The sequence below is a fragment of the Trachypithecus francoisi genome, unplaced genomic scaffold (genome assembly GCF_009764315.1).
Source record: "Trachypithecus francoisi isolate TF-2019V2 unplaced genomic scaffold, Tfra_2.0 Lachesis_group1, whole genome shotgun sequence".
NCBI lineage: Eukaryota > Metazoa > Chordata > Mammalia > Primates > Cercopithecidae > Trachypithecus > Trachypithecus francoisi.
The window spans coordinates 88,890,970-88,909,726 of NW_022681454.1; the positions used below are offsets into that span (position 1 = coordinate 88,890,970).

The 18,757-nt window shown below is 33.4% G+C and overlaps 1 protein-coding gene across 2 annotated transcripts in view; it reads left to right on the forward strand.

Annotated features, from left to right (window-relative positions):
* Positions 1 to 18,757, forward strand: part of CCSER1 (coiled-coil serine rich protein 1) — an 870,293-nt gene that overhangs the window by 219,714 nt on the left and 631,822 nt on the right. The gene's annotated exons all lie outside the window — the stretch shown is intronic.

Here is an 18,757-nt window from a genome sequence, read left to right on the forward strand (position 1 = left end):
AATCTCAACCAGTTTTCACGTGCCTTCTTTCTAGACTTAATTTGAAGTGACTGGGTTTAAGTAAGAATGGTTTAAGTAAGAACAGGCTGTTAAAGACTTCAAAAACATTTAATAAGTTTATGATTTCCCTTATCATCATGTGAGAAGAACTACAAATCAGCTTGGTCCTTTCCTTGAGGATATGTGTCCTAGATTTGTGTCTTTGAGTAAAGGTATTGAACAGGGAGTTTATTTTTGCTTCAATTGTCAAGAAAGTAGTAATTTCTGGTGATGATGATGTTGTGTGTATACTTTGCTGAAGTGAATTCACTATGTAAAAATACACATTTATAAAGCAAGGGAATTCATCCAGTTTTTTTGCATATGATTAATAATAAATACACTCAATAGCAAATCCTTCTGCGTTCATCAGCAGTAATAGCTGATGTTTATTAATGGCCATCTACAGACTGGCCCTAAGCCCAAAATCAAAGGTGAACACATCATAAATGGTTTATTTACAAAACATTACAAACTGCAAGACAAGGTAATATCTGGCCTAGAAAATAAGGTGAAGTGGAAAAAATAGAACTTGCAGTCAGAATCAATAAGCCCTGAATATCTGTTCTCTGGCTCTTCCCGTGTACCAGTTCTCTACTCACCTCCATCAATTATGTTTGTAAAAGGTGGATGAATGAAGAAAGCAGAATTGCACAGAAAGATAAGTTGAACTGTAATGCAGTGAGAACAGGGCCTCAACTGATCATATAATGAATTCTCAGACTGAGATGAGTCTTCATATTTGTTCTACATCCGGGCAAGAGGAAGCATTCTCTACACCTCAATATTGATCAAGGAATGCAGACCACTCAGAGAAGGAGTTGTGACACACAGTGGACGAGGCAGTAGGGGCTGAGAACTGAGGCCAAGTCCTGAAGAGGGATTTAGTTGAGAGGTGTTAGTGGCCAAAACACAGCAGCTGGGAGAATCCATGTTTCAGTCCTGATTGTGGGGATCTGGAAGGTATACCACTTCAGCCATTGGAGTATCTATCTTCACAAAAATCCCTTGGCAGCTTACACAGGAAAAAGCAGCAAAACCCACAATATATGTCATCTTCTGTTGTGAAACAAAGATATTTCACGCTGATTACCCTATGAGGACTTGAGTCTTACTGATTGTTTTACTCCAGCATAGGGCTTAAGCACAGTATAGTATTCAGTTAATTAATGTTTATTGAGTTTAATTGAATTGACTACTTTCTGGCTGTGCATTTTCATTTATACAAAAAATACTGAAAATTGGTTGTTTTAATCAGATGTACTCACCATCTGATTCAGATAAAATTACCGTTTTTTTAGTGAGCTGCAATAGTGACGAATATCTCCTGTTATGCCTTTGTATATGTTGTGTTCCTGACTGTTCAGCTATTCCACATGAGGTACATATCTTCTTATTGTATTGACATCATATCAAAGTCCAAATCTAAACCATTTAATGCAATAAAGTAAATTAGTTCTATGATTTCCAATTTGTAGACCATACATTCTTGGTGGGGAGCTTAGTTTCTACAAGGGGTCTGGAGTAAAAGCAGCATTTGTTGAATAAATAACATGTTGCACATACGTGTGTTTTGGTGGATTTAAATGTTTGTTGTAATTTTCATAAATTATTTATATATTTTATAGTTTATAAGATGATTTTTGGGAAAAATAATTATTTTCTTTCTGTAGAACTCCAGACTAGTAAATCCAATTACCAGCTTTCCCTGTTACTCATGCCAAAAAACTTGAACTTCTTGCCTGTGTTCCTTCTCTGAGAACTCACATTTATGTCATTCCCAAATTCTTTTGTTTCTTTTGTCATAAGACACCCAGAATCTGACCAGTTCTCACCATCTCTGCCATTGCCATGTGTCGGGGTGGCCTCTCTGGCTGGATTCTTGCCATCGCCTCCCAGCTGCTCCCCTACTTTTGGTTCACTCTTGCTCGCTTAGTCTGTTCTCCTTAGAGCTGCTTGATTGATCCTTTTAATATCTAAATTAAATTATGTTATGTCTGTTCTCAACAGTTCCCAATGGCTCCCCACTATGACCTGCATTTCCCTACATGATTCCATTTCTTGCTTTCACTCTCCAGTTATCTCCTATTATTTTACCTTCCTTTCTCTCCACTAGCCACTTTATCCTCCTTAATTTTTCTCAGGCTTGGCATGCAATTACCCACCTCAGTGTCTTTGCACTTGTAATTTTTACTGCTTGGAACACCCTTCCTCCAGATTTCTGTATGTTGTCCTCCCTCATTTTCTCTGGGTTTCTGCTTAACTGTCACCTTATCATCATGTCATCCCTGACCATTCTCTATAAAGCAGCAAGTGCTGTTTTTTTAATCTTCCCGTATCTGCTTTACCCTGCTTCATTTTTCTCAATAATATTTATCACTATTTTATGTTTTCTTACTTATTTAATGTGATGCTCACCCAATACTGGAACAAAAGATCCTTTCGGATAGGTACTATTATATATATATATAATATATATATATATATATATATATAAAATGAAACATCCCCAAAACCTAGAACGGGGCTTCAAAGAAGGCATGGAATACATATTAAGCAAATAGAAGAAAGAAAAAATAAATAATCCAGAAAAAGATTTTCTAATTTGTTTTAACCTTTTGTTATTTTATATTTTCTCCTTAGTGACAATTAAAAATTCCATCTACTATTACATTTCCCCCCAACACTTCCAATGGTTTTATGCCATTGGAATAGGACGTTGCTAAAACAGGCTTTTCACAAAGTTCTGAATTACATGTTTTTTCTCTTTTGGCCTCACAGGAGAAGGATGAAATACTGCAAGTGGTAGAAGTTTATTTTTACCTTAAAATACACATCCTAGTGCATGTTGCGAGGCTCCAAATATATGTATTCTAAAACGTTGATTTACATTTACCCTCAAAAACTAAAAGCAAAGGGAGTTTGACTTCTTTGTTCTTTCATAGTAAATATCCTATGTAATGAGAGACTTTCGTTTTAAAAAAAAGTCCTCAGAGAAAGCAACACTGTTACTCAAATTGTGTCTGTCAAATTGAATTTCATTTGTGAATTTGTGCTAGTTTAAAACATTTAAAAATCAGACATTTTGACATAGTTTTTGGATTCAAAGGAAATTATAATTACAGCAGTTATAAAACAAGGAAAAAATAAAAAGCTGTTGAATCATCTATGGAGCGTATTGCATAATTTGTAATTTTAGACTCAGTAATTCAATTAATTTAACATGACAACTTTTCTGTGCTTTACAACTTGGCAATTTCCAGCAATTTAATAGGTTCCCCCTTTTTATTTCCAACCATTCCCATAAGATTTACAAGTCTTAGAAATATTAATTTCAATCAGATTACAGTTTAGCTTAAAAATTCATTGTTAATTGTAGTTATTCATTCATTTCAGAGAGTTAACGACGATCCAGCCCAGTGGCATTTGTCAAAATGAGCAGTCAATTCATCTTGGGTTTAGATACTAAGCTGGAACACTTAAAATTTAACCTAATGATATGTTTAGTAACAATAAAGTTGTAAACAAATTTATAATCTATGCTTAATACAAATTTTAACATGACTTTAAAAATACTGAAGACGTGAATAACAATAGTGAGTTTTCACTGTAAAGAGAGCTGTGACATAATGTGGGAGAAATTGAAATTATTGCAAATAGAAAATAATTTTGAGAAATGCTACTGTCATAAAATTAATAATTTTACACTGTTTTTGAAAATCACTCGATTTAGAAGATCAGTTGAAATGTCTATTTCCTCATATATAAATTTTTAACAGAATAGCATCTTCACTGCTGCATCATGAAGTGAAATCAGTAAAAGTGTTATTTGGTGAAATGCTTAGCTCTGTGATCTTATGAGAGTTTTTTTATCTTATTCCTAGGTGAAAAATGCCTGTTGTTTGTAATCATCTTTAACATTAACTGGACAATGTTTAGATGATATGTAAATCAGATTATGATGCTTAACCATTATTAACACAGCAAATGAATTTTTACTCTCGAGTTCATAAATCCACAAGGAGCATTTTTAAATATAATATCCTTTTAATAAAACTAGAGATTTAAAAATTAATTTTTACATTATCCCGAAATACTCCAAATATTATACTTTTTGTTATATTTGTTTTTACTAGTCTAGACAACTCAAATAAAATAGCTAATCTTTTATGATATTTATTTACCAATTCCATTTACATTTATACTGCATTGTGTTTTATGATCTATGGATAAAAGCTTTAACTTGTCAACGTGACTATTAGGCTGTTTAGACATTAAATTCAGTTTATTTTTCTCTAGGCTGAAACTCATTTATTATTGCACCAAATACAGTTAATAAATACTCTTTTATGGAGATTATTTATTCTGACCTGAATCTGCCTTAATCATGGAGATTAAATGAGACTGACAAATAATAGAAAGAACCTTAGGGTGTCTGGTTGCATATTTTGTTATAAAATGTTTAACTTATATGCATAGATAAACTAATAAAACCTCAATATAAACATAAGCTTTAGAATGCAAGGGTTTATTTGGTGGATTAGATGACACCAATCCAGTCTTTTCATGACTGCCTCCCCTTGAGGTACTGAAAATCTGGATTATCTTTACTTCCAGAAGAAATTACCAGAGACCCATTGGCAAAGTATTTAATAAGACAATTATTTTCCTTTAAATGCACCCAGTGTGTAAAATCTGAATTGAATATGAGATTTGAAAGGGAGGGGTATACAAAGAGAACATGCTTATTTTCTGATTTCTTTAGCCCAAGAAAGATAATGTTGAACTGAGAATGGGCGAGAACAAGGTAACTGACCTGGGGATCTCACAGTTTTGTGGAAACAGTGATTTGCTACCACTGCATATATGAGGCCTTTACACTTGTTCTATTCGTATTACCACTTGGGCAATTTCACATCTCTTGTCATCTTGCTCTCCATATCTCACTGTTAAGTCTCCAGACATTGACTATCCTCACCCTACACCATCCTCCGTTCTCAGAAAGTAATCATGCCTACCTTTCTTTTCACAGAGAAAATGGAGACAGTGAGAGTTCTACTCATAAATTTCTGGCAATACTTCCCACATATACATTTCTATATTTTTGTATTCACCATTATTGTTTTCATTTCAGTCTCAAAGGAAAAGTAATTTATCAAGAATCTTGTTTGCAAGTGAAAGAATCACAGCACCGAGTATCCCTCTGTCACCTGCTCATTTTCCAATAATAGTTAATCACCCTGAAATAATATTCTTATTTTCTCTTACTTTCTCACCATGAAGTTTTCCATACTCCAGGACTTTCTGGAAACTGCTCTTGTTAAGGATGTCCATATCTTCCTTATTGTTACCATCAGTGGACTTCATCCTCTTTCTTTTTTCTGTCATGTTATATTACTGATTATTCCTTTATTCTTAAAAACACCCTTTTTGGCTTTTAGACCATAGTATTTTTAAATATTTTTTCTTATCTTGTTACTCTTTTCTTATCAGTTGACTTTGCTAATATCTTTTCCTTAGGTATTGATGTCCTCCAGATATTGATTCTGGGTGCCTCTCTTCTTCTTCAATGCAATTTCCCCCAAATGATTTAATCGACTTCAATTCTCCATTGATGATAATAGAAGTCTCTTTCTTCAGGTCAGCCTCTTTATCTGTATGACTTGCAGGCATGTCATCTTTAATATGTTCAAAATAAACTATCCTTGTTATCTTGCAAGCTTTCTCTTCTATTTTTGGGGGGCCTTTATCAACTTGCTTATCAAAGTCATTTATCATATCCTTTTAATTATAAAGTCTTACTTATACAGCTTCATAATTAAAACTTCAGTCTGCCTTCTCTCCATTCCCACTGTCATTGCCTGAATTCAGGGCCCATTATTTATCACCTAGGTGATTGCAGTAGCCTTAAAATTAGACTCTAGGCCAGGCGGTGTGGAGACTAAGGTGGGTGGATCATTTGAGGTCAGGGATTCCAGACCAGCCTGGCCAACACGGTGAAACCCTGTCTCTACTACAAATACAAAAATTAGCTGGGCGGTAGTGGAGCGCGCTTAATCCCAGCTACTCAGGAGGCTGAGGCAGGAGAATCGCTTGAGCCTGGGAGATGGAGGTTGCAGTGAGCTGAGATTGCACCACTGCACCCCTGCCTGGGCGACAGAGTGAGACCCTGTCCCAAAAAACAAAACAAAACTAGACTTTATTTTTTAGACTTGATGGACTTTGGTGTGTTCTCACATTATTGTCATAGACTTTTTGGTAACACAAAGTGTTTCGTGTTACTTTTCTGCAATTTAGTTTTTAAAATTTTTATGGGTACATAGTGGTATATGTATGTATGAGGTCCGTGCGATGTTTTGACACAGGCATGCAATGTGTAAAAATCACATCATGGAAAATGTGGTAGCCATTCCCTCAAGGATTTATTCTTTGTATTACAAACCATCCAATTATACTATTTTAGTTGTTTAAAAATGTACAATAAAATTGACTATAATCAATCGTTGCGCTATCAAAGACTAGGTCTTATTCATTCTTACTAACTATTTTTTGTACCCACGAACCATCCTGACTCTCCTCCCCCACCCCACTACCCTCCTCAGCCTCTGGTAACCATCCTTTTACTATCTATCTCCATGAGTTCAATTGTTTTGACTTTTAGATCCCACAAATAAGTGAGAACATGTGATGTTTGTCTTTCTGTGCCTAGTTTATTTTACTTAACATAAGGACCTCCAGTTCCATCCATGTTGTTCCAAATGACAGGATGCCATTCTTTTTCACGGTCGAATAGTACTTCATTGTGTATATGTACCACATTCATTTATTTTTCTGCCTAAATATTCTTGACATACAAATAATTTTTCCATTTGGTATCATATTTCAAGATTTAACTCATGAGTCTTCACCTAAAGTACTGTGTTCTGCACATGTTTTTATTATACTTCTTATCACACTTATTTGAATCTGTTTGTGTAACTTTTTTTTTTTTTTACTGATTTCTCAGTACGGCATAAATATAGAGACTGTGTGGTACAGATGCTTCTCGCCTTACAATGGGGTTACATATTGATAAATCTAATAGATGTTAAAAATATTGTGAAATCGGAAATGCATTTAGTACCCCCATAAACTCCTTGTAAAGTTGAAAATTTACAAGTTGAGCCATCAGAGATCCAGATGCTCCTTGACTTATGTTGGGTTTACATCCTGTTAAATCTATGATAAGGTCAAAAAATTGTTAAGTTGAACTATTATTAAGTTGGGGAGCATCTGTACTTATCCATCTGCCCTCATGCCAGGTATAGTAACTTGTGCTTAATAAGACTTTAATACACCTTTGAATGAATGTATTTGTGAATGTCTAATAGATGTAACTAAGAATAAAATGAGGGTAACTTAAAGAGAACATATATATATTAAATATATTATTTTTTGCAGAATTTATTCGAGACCACTTTCTCATTGTGTATAAAATATTGAATGCATATAAATTCAATTTCTTCATAACATTCATTTGACCAACTTCAGTCAGACAGTCCTTGATTCCCACATTTGACAGTTTGCACATATGCTTAGAAAAAAAGAAAGGAAGAAAAAAAGAAAACCATGCTCTCTCCATGAGAAGAGTTGGCACTATCAACTGTTTCATTGTCAAAACTAAATATAATTTTACCAATGATGATGACATTTAAGAATACACATTTGTGTGTAAGCTGACCTTTAAGACAGTTAACAGAAATGCGTCTAGGAATATAGTGGGAGAACCACCAGCATTGAAGTCATTGATTGCCATGTTACTGACAAAGTATTTAGATGGAAGAAACAAGAGACTGAGTTGTCTCCCAAATGGTAAGGGTACTATGTGTATTTTTGCAGATTTATTATTTTGGAATTGAAAAATTTTAAGAAAAAGTTATCATTTGTGATGACAAATGCTAAGAAAAGAATCCTGTAGCAGAAGTTTATTGTTGGATGCTGATGCTAATTCTTCCCAATGTGGTACTTTATAAAACAAATTTTAAATTCTACTTGCTTATTCTCAGGACCAAAAGATGATAATTTTTCTGTTTGTCTGCTTGAAAATATGCAGTATGAAAACTCTTAAATCAATAGTTTGTAGTACAGGGAAATAATAATTACTGCTTGGAAAAGAGTAATTTTCAATCATATACTAAATGAACAGATAAATTAACAAAAACATTTATTGAACTTATGCTAATGCACTGAGCACAACCATGAACAACAGACATGGCCCTTCCTCTGTTCGAACCCAGCAGCATAATTTATCTCTTGGATTAATTCAGTAGCCTCTTATAAGATCTCCACATCTCTCTGACCATCGTCTAAACCATATTTTAGAGTAATTATTGTAAAACAGAAATCTTATATAATCTCCCTGATTAAATCATTTCAGAAATTACCCATTACTCTTAGAATTAAGAGAAAAATAATTTTGTTTTTTCTCTGTAGGCTGTGATGGTTTTGGCTCTACCTTTCTTTATATTCTCCTTTCATACTCTCCCCCATTTATTTCTGTTGTCTAACCACTCTTTCCTTCCTTAATTTATGTAAATATCCTACTTTTTTGTGCCATATGACTTACGCTCTTTCTGCTTTTTCTATATAAAATGGTGCTTAAATATTTTCATGAAGTTAAAACACATTTTACCCAAATTAATGGATGCTGCTTAGGCCAATGGTTATAAAACCTGTTACATAAAGAATCCTTTGTAGGCCGGGCGCGGTGGCTCAAGCCTGTAATTCCAGCACTTTGGGAGGCCGAGACGGGCGGATCACGAGGTCAGGAGATCGAGACCATCCTGGCTAACATGGTGAAACCCCGTCTCTACTAAAAATAGAAAAATTAGCGGGGCGTGATGGCGGGCGCCTGTAGTCCCAGCTACCCAGGAGGCTGAGGCAGGAGAATGGCGTAAACCCGGGAGGCGGAGCTTGCAGTGAGCTGAGATCCGGCCACTGCACTCCAGCCTGGGCGACAGAGCGAGACTCCGTCTCAAAAAAAAAAAAAAAAAAAAAAAATTCCTTTGTAAATTTATAGAAATGTCGTAGCTTAACCAAATACTTCTTGCATAAATATAAATAGGCACAATATGATCGAAACATTTATTTAAAATTATACATGTAATACAGATTTCTTATTATTCAGTTAAGTGGTGTATTTTTTAAGCAATTATAACCATGTAGATCTCTCTTCTTTATTGCAATAAAATTATGGTAATTTATATTTATTTTGTTTTGTGGCATTTTATATAATTATGCAATATTTCAATGATAGCTAGATTGTCAGAGAAAGCTTAGATTATACTCAATATAATTCTACTTAAGTATAAGATTTAATTTGAATACTAAACCTGGAAGCTTCTTAACTTTGAATGCTTTCTGTTATCAAGTAATGCTTGATTTTTAATTTGTCTAGATTTGTGAAGAGCTTTAGAATACTTGATGAAATTTTATTTGAAAGCATCAATATGGTCACAATTTTCTATTACTCAAATAATGTGTGTGTGAGTATGTCTATGTTTGTGGCATACTACATAAATAATGTATTACAATACTTGTATGTATATAAGTACTGGTTACTTTGGAAAATATATTGCTCTTCTATCTAGTTTGACTTGGCAATGAGATTACAAAGAATTGTTGCAGTTTTAAATTTATTATTTTTAATATTTCATCTTATTAATAAAAATAATAATGTAAATGGTCACATAATTTCTTTCCCCAGTAGCCTTTTATTGAGGCTACAGTAGACAATATATTTACTTTCAATGGAAGAAATAGGAAAAGAAATATAATGTAAGTGGTCACATAATTTCTTTCCCCAGTAGCCTTTTATTGAGGCTACAGTAGACAATATATTTACTTTCAATGGAAGAAATAGTAAACTTCCCGTGAATTAAGGTAGATCAGATTTTATAGAAATGTTTGTATGCCCTACACAAGTGAATTCAATATGGTATAGCTCTGATCTTTCTGAAAGGTCTTTGTTTTAAGGTTAAAGAAAGAAGATTATTTTGTTTGTATGTTTATCACTTAATTTTGTATTCCTATAGTTTTTCTATATGATGAAGTACATTATGGAAGCACTACAGAGTATAATTGGAATAAGCAAAAGCATAAATAATAGGACAGATTTGCCTATAATTTTTACTTGTTTACTTGTTTATCAGGCTGCCAATTTATAAGGAACTGATTTCACCCCATAAGACTAAATACTATGTAATTTTTAAACATTTGGTGATAACTGTTAACATATCCTCTTAAAATATATATCTATTTTAATAATACATATATCTATCTTTATGGGTAGAATAGAATTAGCTTTTCAGTTTACCTAATAGGGACTATCTCTTGGATTACAGTGGCTATCTCTGGTTTCACTTTTTGCAGTTGGAGCTATCCACAGTCATACACAGTCCAAAAACATGACATGAAAAATTCCAGAAATAAACAATTCATGCTTTAAATTTCAGGCTGCTCTTGTATCTCACCCTGACCTGTCCGAAATGTGAATCATCTCTTTGTCCAGCGTATGCACGCTGAATATGTCCCCTACATTTTACTCTTTTTAGTAGCTGTTATGGTTATCAGAGGTCCAAGCTGAGGTCCCAACAGAGGCCCCAGTCGAGGCCACAGCAGCAACCTCACCAGAGAAACTGGCAGAGTAACTGATAGAAAAGGGAAAGAAAGAAGGGAAAGATATGGAAAAATAAGTAGAAGAAAACAAGGAAATAGAAGAAAATGTTCAATTGAAGTAAAAGTCAAATGTATCAAATACTTTAAGCACCGAAGGAGTGGGAGAACAAGGTTTAGGTGGAAAAACGTAGGTCTGGCCGGAGGAACCCCACCAGAACACGTGGCCTCATGCTGGAAGCCATTATGGAAACAGTATGACAGTTCCTCAAAACATTAAAAATAGATCCGTCATATGATCCAGTAATCCCTACTTCTGACTGTATGTCTGAAGGAAACAAAATTGGCTTCCTTTGAGAGATCTCAAAGAGATATCTGTACCCCGTGTTCATTGCAACATTCTTCACAGTACCTAATATATGGAAATATTCTATATGTGAACCAATGGATAAACATCTAAAGAATAAGTAGTATATATTAATGTAATGAAATACTATTTAGTAATAAAAAAGAAGGAAATTCTGCCATTTGCAATCAGATGAATGAACCTCAAGAACATTATACTAACTAAAATAAGCCAGACAGAAAGACAGCTACTGTATGATCTCATTTATCTGTGGAATCTAAAAAAGTTGGAGTATTAACAGCAGAGAGCAAACAGTGGTTACCAGGAGACTGGGGGGCTAGGGAAATGGGGAGATATTGATCAAAGGGTGTAAACGTTCTAAGATGAATATAAATATTCGGCATTATGTATATAAAATAAAATGAGATGAATATGTTCAAGGGATTTAATGTACAGTTAATAATACTGTAATGTATAAATTTCCTAAGAAAGTATGTCTTAAGTGTTCTCAATACACAAACACATACACACACAATAGTAACTGTGTGATCAACTTGATTATGGTACTCATTTCACAGTGTGTATATGTATCAAATCATATTATACACCTTAAGTTGATACAATTATTTTTCAATTATACCCCAATAAATTTGAAATAAAAAGAAAAATAACTAAATAAAGGCATTAATGACTTCCATTTGATGGTTCTCGTGCTAGATATTTTTTACAGACTTTCATCATTTGAAGTACTACAAGAACCAACTAGCATGTGGCCTTAGAAATGTTCAAATAGAATTTAGGTAACTTCTGATTTTTTTCCTAGTGGAACGATTCTATCTGTATTAGAAGTTTTGCCATATTGCAAATGTGGGCTTTTCTCAGTTTCTTTATTCTGCTTCCCAGTGCTCTTTGTGGTGGTGGTGGTTGTGTTTTGTAACTAGAAATAAATTTCTATCTAAATACAAAACTTTCTTTAATCCCTCAGTGCCATATTAATCTCCTTGTTTCTACCATTTGATTCTTCTAGTCTATTTCATTAACTCTACTAAAAGAGAGTATTTGAGCCTCAAATAGTTTATTTCCTAAGAATGAATAGTTAAGTAATATGCAGACTGAAGACTTCTAGATAAGACTCAAATCTTTACCTAATTAAGCTGCATTTATAAAAAGCAAATTACTCTTTAAAAACAATACACAGGCTATAAACTGTTTCTTTGGGATAATGGCACACATTCTTCCTATTTATTAAATAAATATATTTCCCAGAAGGAAGTGGATAATGATGTATTATAGTAAAAGAAAGAAAAAAAAGAAGAGAAACAAAAGAAAGAGAAAGAAAGAAAGAAACAGCATTTAATTGAATCATCATTGTTATCATACAGCTGGCACAGATTTTTAACTTACTTTGTGTTAGGTCTCCTGCTTTATGCAATTTATAATATTTTATTTACTTTTTATAATCCTATAAAGGCGGTTATAATCTATCTGTAAGCATTATGTATATAAAATAAAGTGAGTTACGATCCTTATTTTCATATGAGAAAATCCATGTTTGGTGGAAGTCAAATAACTTGTTGAGGTTCCCACATACTCCTGCTACATAGGGAAGCTGTTAAGATTCTAAAGACTGACTTCTTCCTCTGCCATGGCAGACAGTAGAGAATATGAACAGGTGTAATACTCTTCTTAATCTGTAATTATGTGTTTTGCAACATTATTGACAGAAAAATCACCTTGCTTCTTGGCATTTGTTCAGACGCTGATTTAATGTCTCTTGTGATGGAATATACAGACTTCTGAACTTGCCAAACAAATTGGAAAGTAAAGGTTTCCAAGGACTTTATGGCTGCCAAAGGACTATTGTGAATTATTATAAATATAAATTATCCCCTTGCCAGACTACAGAGATTACTTTCATGTTAGAAATAGGCAAATGTGAATTGGCTTATTTGGTGGGCATTAGTGAATAGTCTATTGTCTTAATTGGCCAACTACAAAAAATTATATTTAGAAATTTTTAGCTATATCATTTGATTCACTTGATATCATGTATCTTTATAAAAGCATGTAATTAACAAGAACTCTTCTGTAATTATCCTGACCCATTTCCTGGTTTCTTTCAATAAAAGGAATAGTTTGCTCAACTTGCAGTATATCAAAGACACTATATATATATATATATATTTTGTGTTTAGACATTGTAGTGTCTGCGTAGCTATACTATTTTATAACTTCTAATATTTTAAGTCTTATAACATTTCTTCCATCCCACAGATTTCCTTTCAAAAACTAATTTTTCATTAGTTATTAATTGGAAGAACATGTGATTGCAATATATGTAGTTATTTTAAATCATAAATATTGAAATGATTGTATTTATAACATTTTTTGAATAGACAACTGTATGTATTTTATGTAAAAAATTAAGCTCTATAGTTTACAGTGTCTTGAATAACAGCTAGTGTTTGGGAATGAGACTATGTTATCTTAAACGTTTATTAGCTATTTGACGTTGGAATATCAGGTTAAAATGTGTAAGCTTCATTTTCTTTATCTATAAAATCAGGATAATAATACCTACCTCATAGACTTGAAGTGAGAATTAAGTGAGGTAATATTTAAAATCTTATAGGGAGACAATAAACTTAGCTACTATCTTTATTTTTGTTAGATTTCAATATTATTAAATCATTTATGTATCCAATACTGATATCATATAAATTCATGCTTTAATCTTGTAACCTTTTCATTTTTAAATATTTTCTGGGACTATTTTAGACGATAAATTAGATAGTATCTAATCTGCTAGAAAATATCAATGAAGCTATGATATTTACAGCATAACTTACTAAAATTCTCTATATTACAGATTCTGAAAACTCAGGGTATTTAAGGGAGAAATAAAGTCAACTTGTTGAAATAAATGTATGCCATAAATAGACCTGCAGAAAACATTCCTATCAATCAAATCTATTTGGAATATTTAAGTATATTATAAAATTACTTTTTACAGGTCTGATAAAAATGGTGGTGCCAGCCTGTTTTAACTCATTAGAAAAAGAAATAATTGGAGATGAATTTAATGTTCTTTGGCCTTTTTATCATGTAACCCTTGTTTAATTATAGAATTTCAGTGTTATATTACATAACTATGCAAAATATTACTTAATAATCACTTCTGAGATGGTTTTTAAAAACCATGTTATGTATGCTTATCATAGTTTCCCATACCAGGTATAGGCCACTTATCAAAGGAACTTGTATTTAGTAATTCTGTGCAGTTAGTCTTACTGTGGTCCACTTGATGGCAGTATTGCACTTGGTAAGGTCAGTCTTTTTGCGTGATTTTTTTTAATACTTGATTTCCCGTGTAATAGTGGAAGTAAGCTTTTTAATTAAAAAATGAATTATGAGAGACTTATTTTCTGCTAATACCTCAGAGGTTATGACTCAGAAATGTTTTGTGGAGGAACCAAAAGAACATAGTAAAATTGTTATACGTCAGAGGAGAGACACTCTTGAGAAATGAGAAAATCAGGGTTTTCCAGGATTTAAAATTCATGACTCTGAAAGATTTTAGCTTTGATCATTCTTAATAGAATTTTCACTTACAGGAAAAGGTAACCAGGGATTGTATTAAAAAAGGAATGTGCATTCATTAGTTAAGAGGTCAAGTAACAAACTTCAAATTTGACAAATTATGGTCTGTACCACAAAAATAATTGACCTCAAACGTCAGGATACATGTTTCTGCTTCTATCCAATTGATATGATTTAAAAGGTCAGTTAAAATGATCGGGTCAGCTTCTTTGCTAGCAGGAAGCAGTAAAAGGGCATTTCCTGCTTCTCAGTTTTTAAAGCTTTACTGACAGCAAATCTCACAAATGATAATGAAAATACCATAGACAGAAAGAAAAATAGTTAATTCTGTCATTATTGTTAAAAGCCCTTATCCCCCAAATTAAATCAGTCTTACATAAAGTCCCTCAAAAAATATATGAAGTCCTTGGGAACTCACTTGGTTTTAAAACCTAATTAATAAAACTTTATAAGAGATAACGTTTAGTTTTTATCTGAAGTGTAACTGTAAGAAAAAAGAACTTCTTGTAAAATATTTTGACAAAAGATGTTTTAAAAATAGGAGTACATAATACATCAAATAATCACTTCAATATTGTGATTTATTTATCTGACTATTTAAACTTTTATCTAATACACATTTATATTTCTTCAGCTTGAGTGGTAGTGATTTAGATTTAAAAATGAAGATACATATTCCATGTAGTCGAAGTGCTTCTATCTCTAGTCTAGTCAGATAACTCCACCGACTTTTACATCCTCCACCACCAACTAGCTCTGTATGACTTTGGCCAGATTACTTAATCACATTTTCCTCACTTCAAACCTGATAGTAGTATTGATATTAATTAGTTCGTGGAGAGTACTTAGAAACAGCACCTAGTACAAAATAATCCTCAGTAAATGTCAGTTATTTTCTTTATCTAGCAGTTAATAATTTGTGGACTTACATATTTAAAACACATCTTAAGTACATTTTATTAGAAGAAAAGATTAAATTAATATTTCATGTTGATCTTGCCAAATTCGTTGTATTTGTAATACAAAATATGAATTATATTTTTAAATGTGGTAGATTTGATGTTTTGTGAAGGTTACATTTGGGGGAGAAACAAATATTAAACCTTTGTAACAAAATGAGTTTAGTAAAGTATCAGTATAATTTGAGTTAATAAATTGCAAACAGGTATCAGGGAATTGTCATTTTTGACTCTTTTGGTTGGGATGCAGGTTATGAATTCTTAATCACAAACATCAACAAATATTCATTCATTACTTTTTAAGGCACTTAGGTCATTGTAGAGCATGCCAGGAATTATAAATGATCATTTCATCCATAAGGTACTCAGAATATAGTTGGAGATATATTGTCTAAAATTCATGGAAAGATACTTTTACAAAATGTGATGACAGTAATGTGGTGTCACATGGCATCATTTATCCAACTGCCAAATGAATATCATAAGGCATGATGTGTTACGAATTCAGAGAGAAGATATGACAGGCCTAAATGTTGCTGAAAAGGATTAACAGAAGGGGTGATAGTCTAGTTGAGCCTGAATAATAAGTTTTGAATAGGAACATTAGAAAGAAAAGACCATACAGAGAGAGTATTGTTTGTCCACAGTACTCAAAAAAGGGAGTAATGTTAATAAGGCAACTTAAATAAAACATAGTATATGAGAATGCGTTCAAAATTGTAAACTAATATAAAAATGAGTTATAACTGTGTACTTTTGGAAACCATTTTTAAATTCAGTAGCATATACCTCTTTTATTTATTTATTTGCCAAAACTAGTAGTTTACATACTGAGCATATAACCCGTAGAGCATGGCTTTTAGAGTACATAAAATCAGTTTTCTGGGCCGGGTGCGGTGCCTCTCGCCTGTAACCCCAGCAGTTTGGCAGGCTGAGGCGGGTGGATCATGACTGCACCCGGCCACCATATTCTCTACTTACAATAAAAAGGCATCCACTGGCAGGCGAGGTGGCTCACGCCTGTAATCCCAGCACTTTGGGAGGCCGAGGCGGGAGGATCACGAGGTCAGGAGATTGAGACCATCCTAGCTAACACGGTGAAACCCTGTCTGTACTAAAAATGCAAAAAATTAGCCGGACGTGGTGGCGGGCGCCTGTAGTTCCAGCTACTTGGGAGGCTGAGGCAGAGGAATGGCGGAAACCTGGGAGGCAAAACTTGCAGTGAGCCGAGATCACGCCACTGCACTCCAGCCTGGGCGACAAGCGATACTCTGTCTCAAAAAAAAAAAAAAAAAAAAAAAAAAGCATCCACATTGGATGCGTCCAGGGGAACTTGGAAATATAGAAACTTCATCATTCTTTTATGGTCTTTGTCTGGTGAGGTCTAGGAGGAGTCCATTCCGCAGACAGAAAAGAGTTGTTCATGGATGTGTTTCTGTCAACATCCATTGGCCTAGCTGGTCATGGTCAACATAATGTATATGAATTACTATACCGTCAAAGATCACCATATTTTCAAAGAAAAGATTGTATACCTTCAGATATAAATTACACATTTCAAGCAGTACTCAACATTATTTTATAGTGCACAACTTTTGTCATAGTATTTTCGTTTACTCAGACTATAATCAAGAGAAATAGCATCGAATGATTTTTATGATACTAATTTACATAATTTACAATGGTACATCCATAGTTCATTCTGTCTAGGTGAAGGCTTTAAAGGATGTGTAGGTGACATTATCTGAACATACTTTGAATCTAATTTTCTCAAATTGAATCAAATGTTTTCCTAAAAAATAACTATCCATATTTTTTCATTTCCAAGGATAGGCACTCTTTAAACATATACAATGCTTTCTATAGTAGTAGAGAGATAGTTTATGATAGTAGTTAAAAAGTTAATTATTAAAAGTTTACCTCAGGTTTCAGCAAATAGCAGGTTCTCAATAATTATTAGCAACTATTGTGAGTGGTACAAATTCTACTGCTCTCCATGTTGCTTCTGCTCCACCTCTCCCTCTCTATTTCCATCTGTTCTACAATATCTAACTAAAATAAATTTACAACTGATTTTTTTCTATTTGTCCTCTTTGACTATCTCTCTGGGAATTTTAGATTATGTACAAATTGGACAAGGGGGTCTATGCCTCAAAATTGATTTAGAAAACACTCTTTTTAAAAATTTTTAAGTTTTATTTTGGATTCGGGGGTATTTGTGAAAGTTTGCTATATGCGTATACTATGTGACACTGAGGTTTAGGGTACAATTGAGCCCATCACCCAGGGAGTGAGCACAGTACCCAATAGGTAGTTTTTCAGCCCTTTCGCTCCTCTACCCCTCGTCTAGTAGTCCCCAGTGCCCATTGTTTCAGTCTTTATGTCCACATGTACCCAATGTTTTGCTGCCATTTTTAAGTGATAACATATGGTATTTGGTTTAGAATGAACAATTAACCAATATTATGGTGGAGCCAAAGGATAATGGGAGACAGTTCTCTGTGAGTCTCTTGTGTTTCTGCAAGTTTTGTAAGCAGAGGCACTGACAGTTTTTGACTTCAAACTACCTTTCCAGGGACGTTTATATAGGAATGTCTGTCTTAGGCGATATATAGAGTCTCTCTCTTGAGCAAAAAGCAGGTTGTTCACTCTCCACTATAATAACGTGTCCTTCTAGTGCAAAAGTCAGGCAGGCTTACTTTCCACTTTAAAAGATTCAGATTCTCAAGCTCAGGAGTCTTCTCTTGTGTCTCCTTAATGAAAATTAGGGCTCGGAGAACCCATGTAAATACTGACACTCTGGTTATTATCGTTGCCATGAGTAGTAAAGTTATTTGACTCTGACACAGGGATCTTGTGTCTTATGTCAACATGCATGAAATTATTTCATGAAATTTAAATTTTGGACAGATATTACTGGCATGTATGGTAAAATCTCACAACCTTTACAGTTCTTGACAGGGTGTAGGGCAATAGAGTTTTGGTGAAAAACAATTCCGAATGCCAAAATGGCATGCTGAAGGTACTTAATATAAACTTATACAGTTAAAATTGTATTCAGAATTTAAGAAAACATTTAATGTTTTTCATATATCACCACAAATGTAAAAATGATGCTAGTCAAATAGTTTAGAAGCATTAATCAATACATACATTGTTT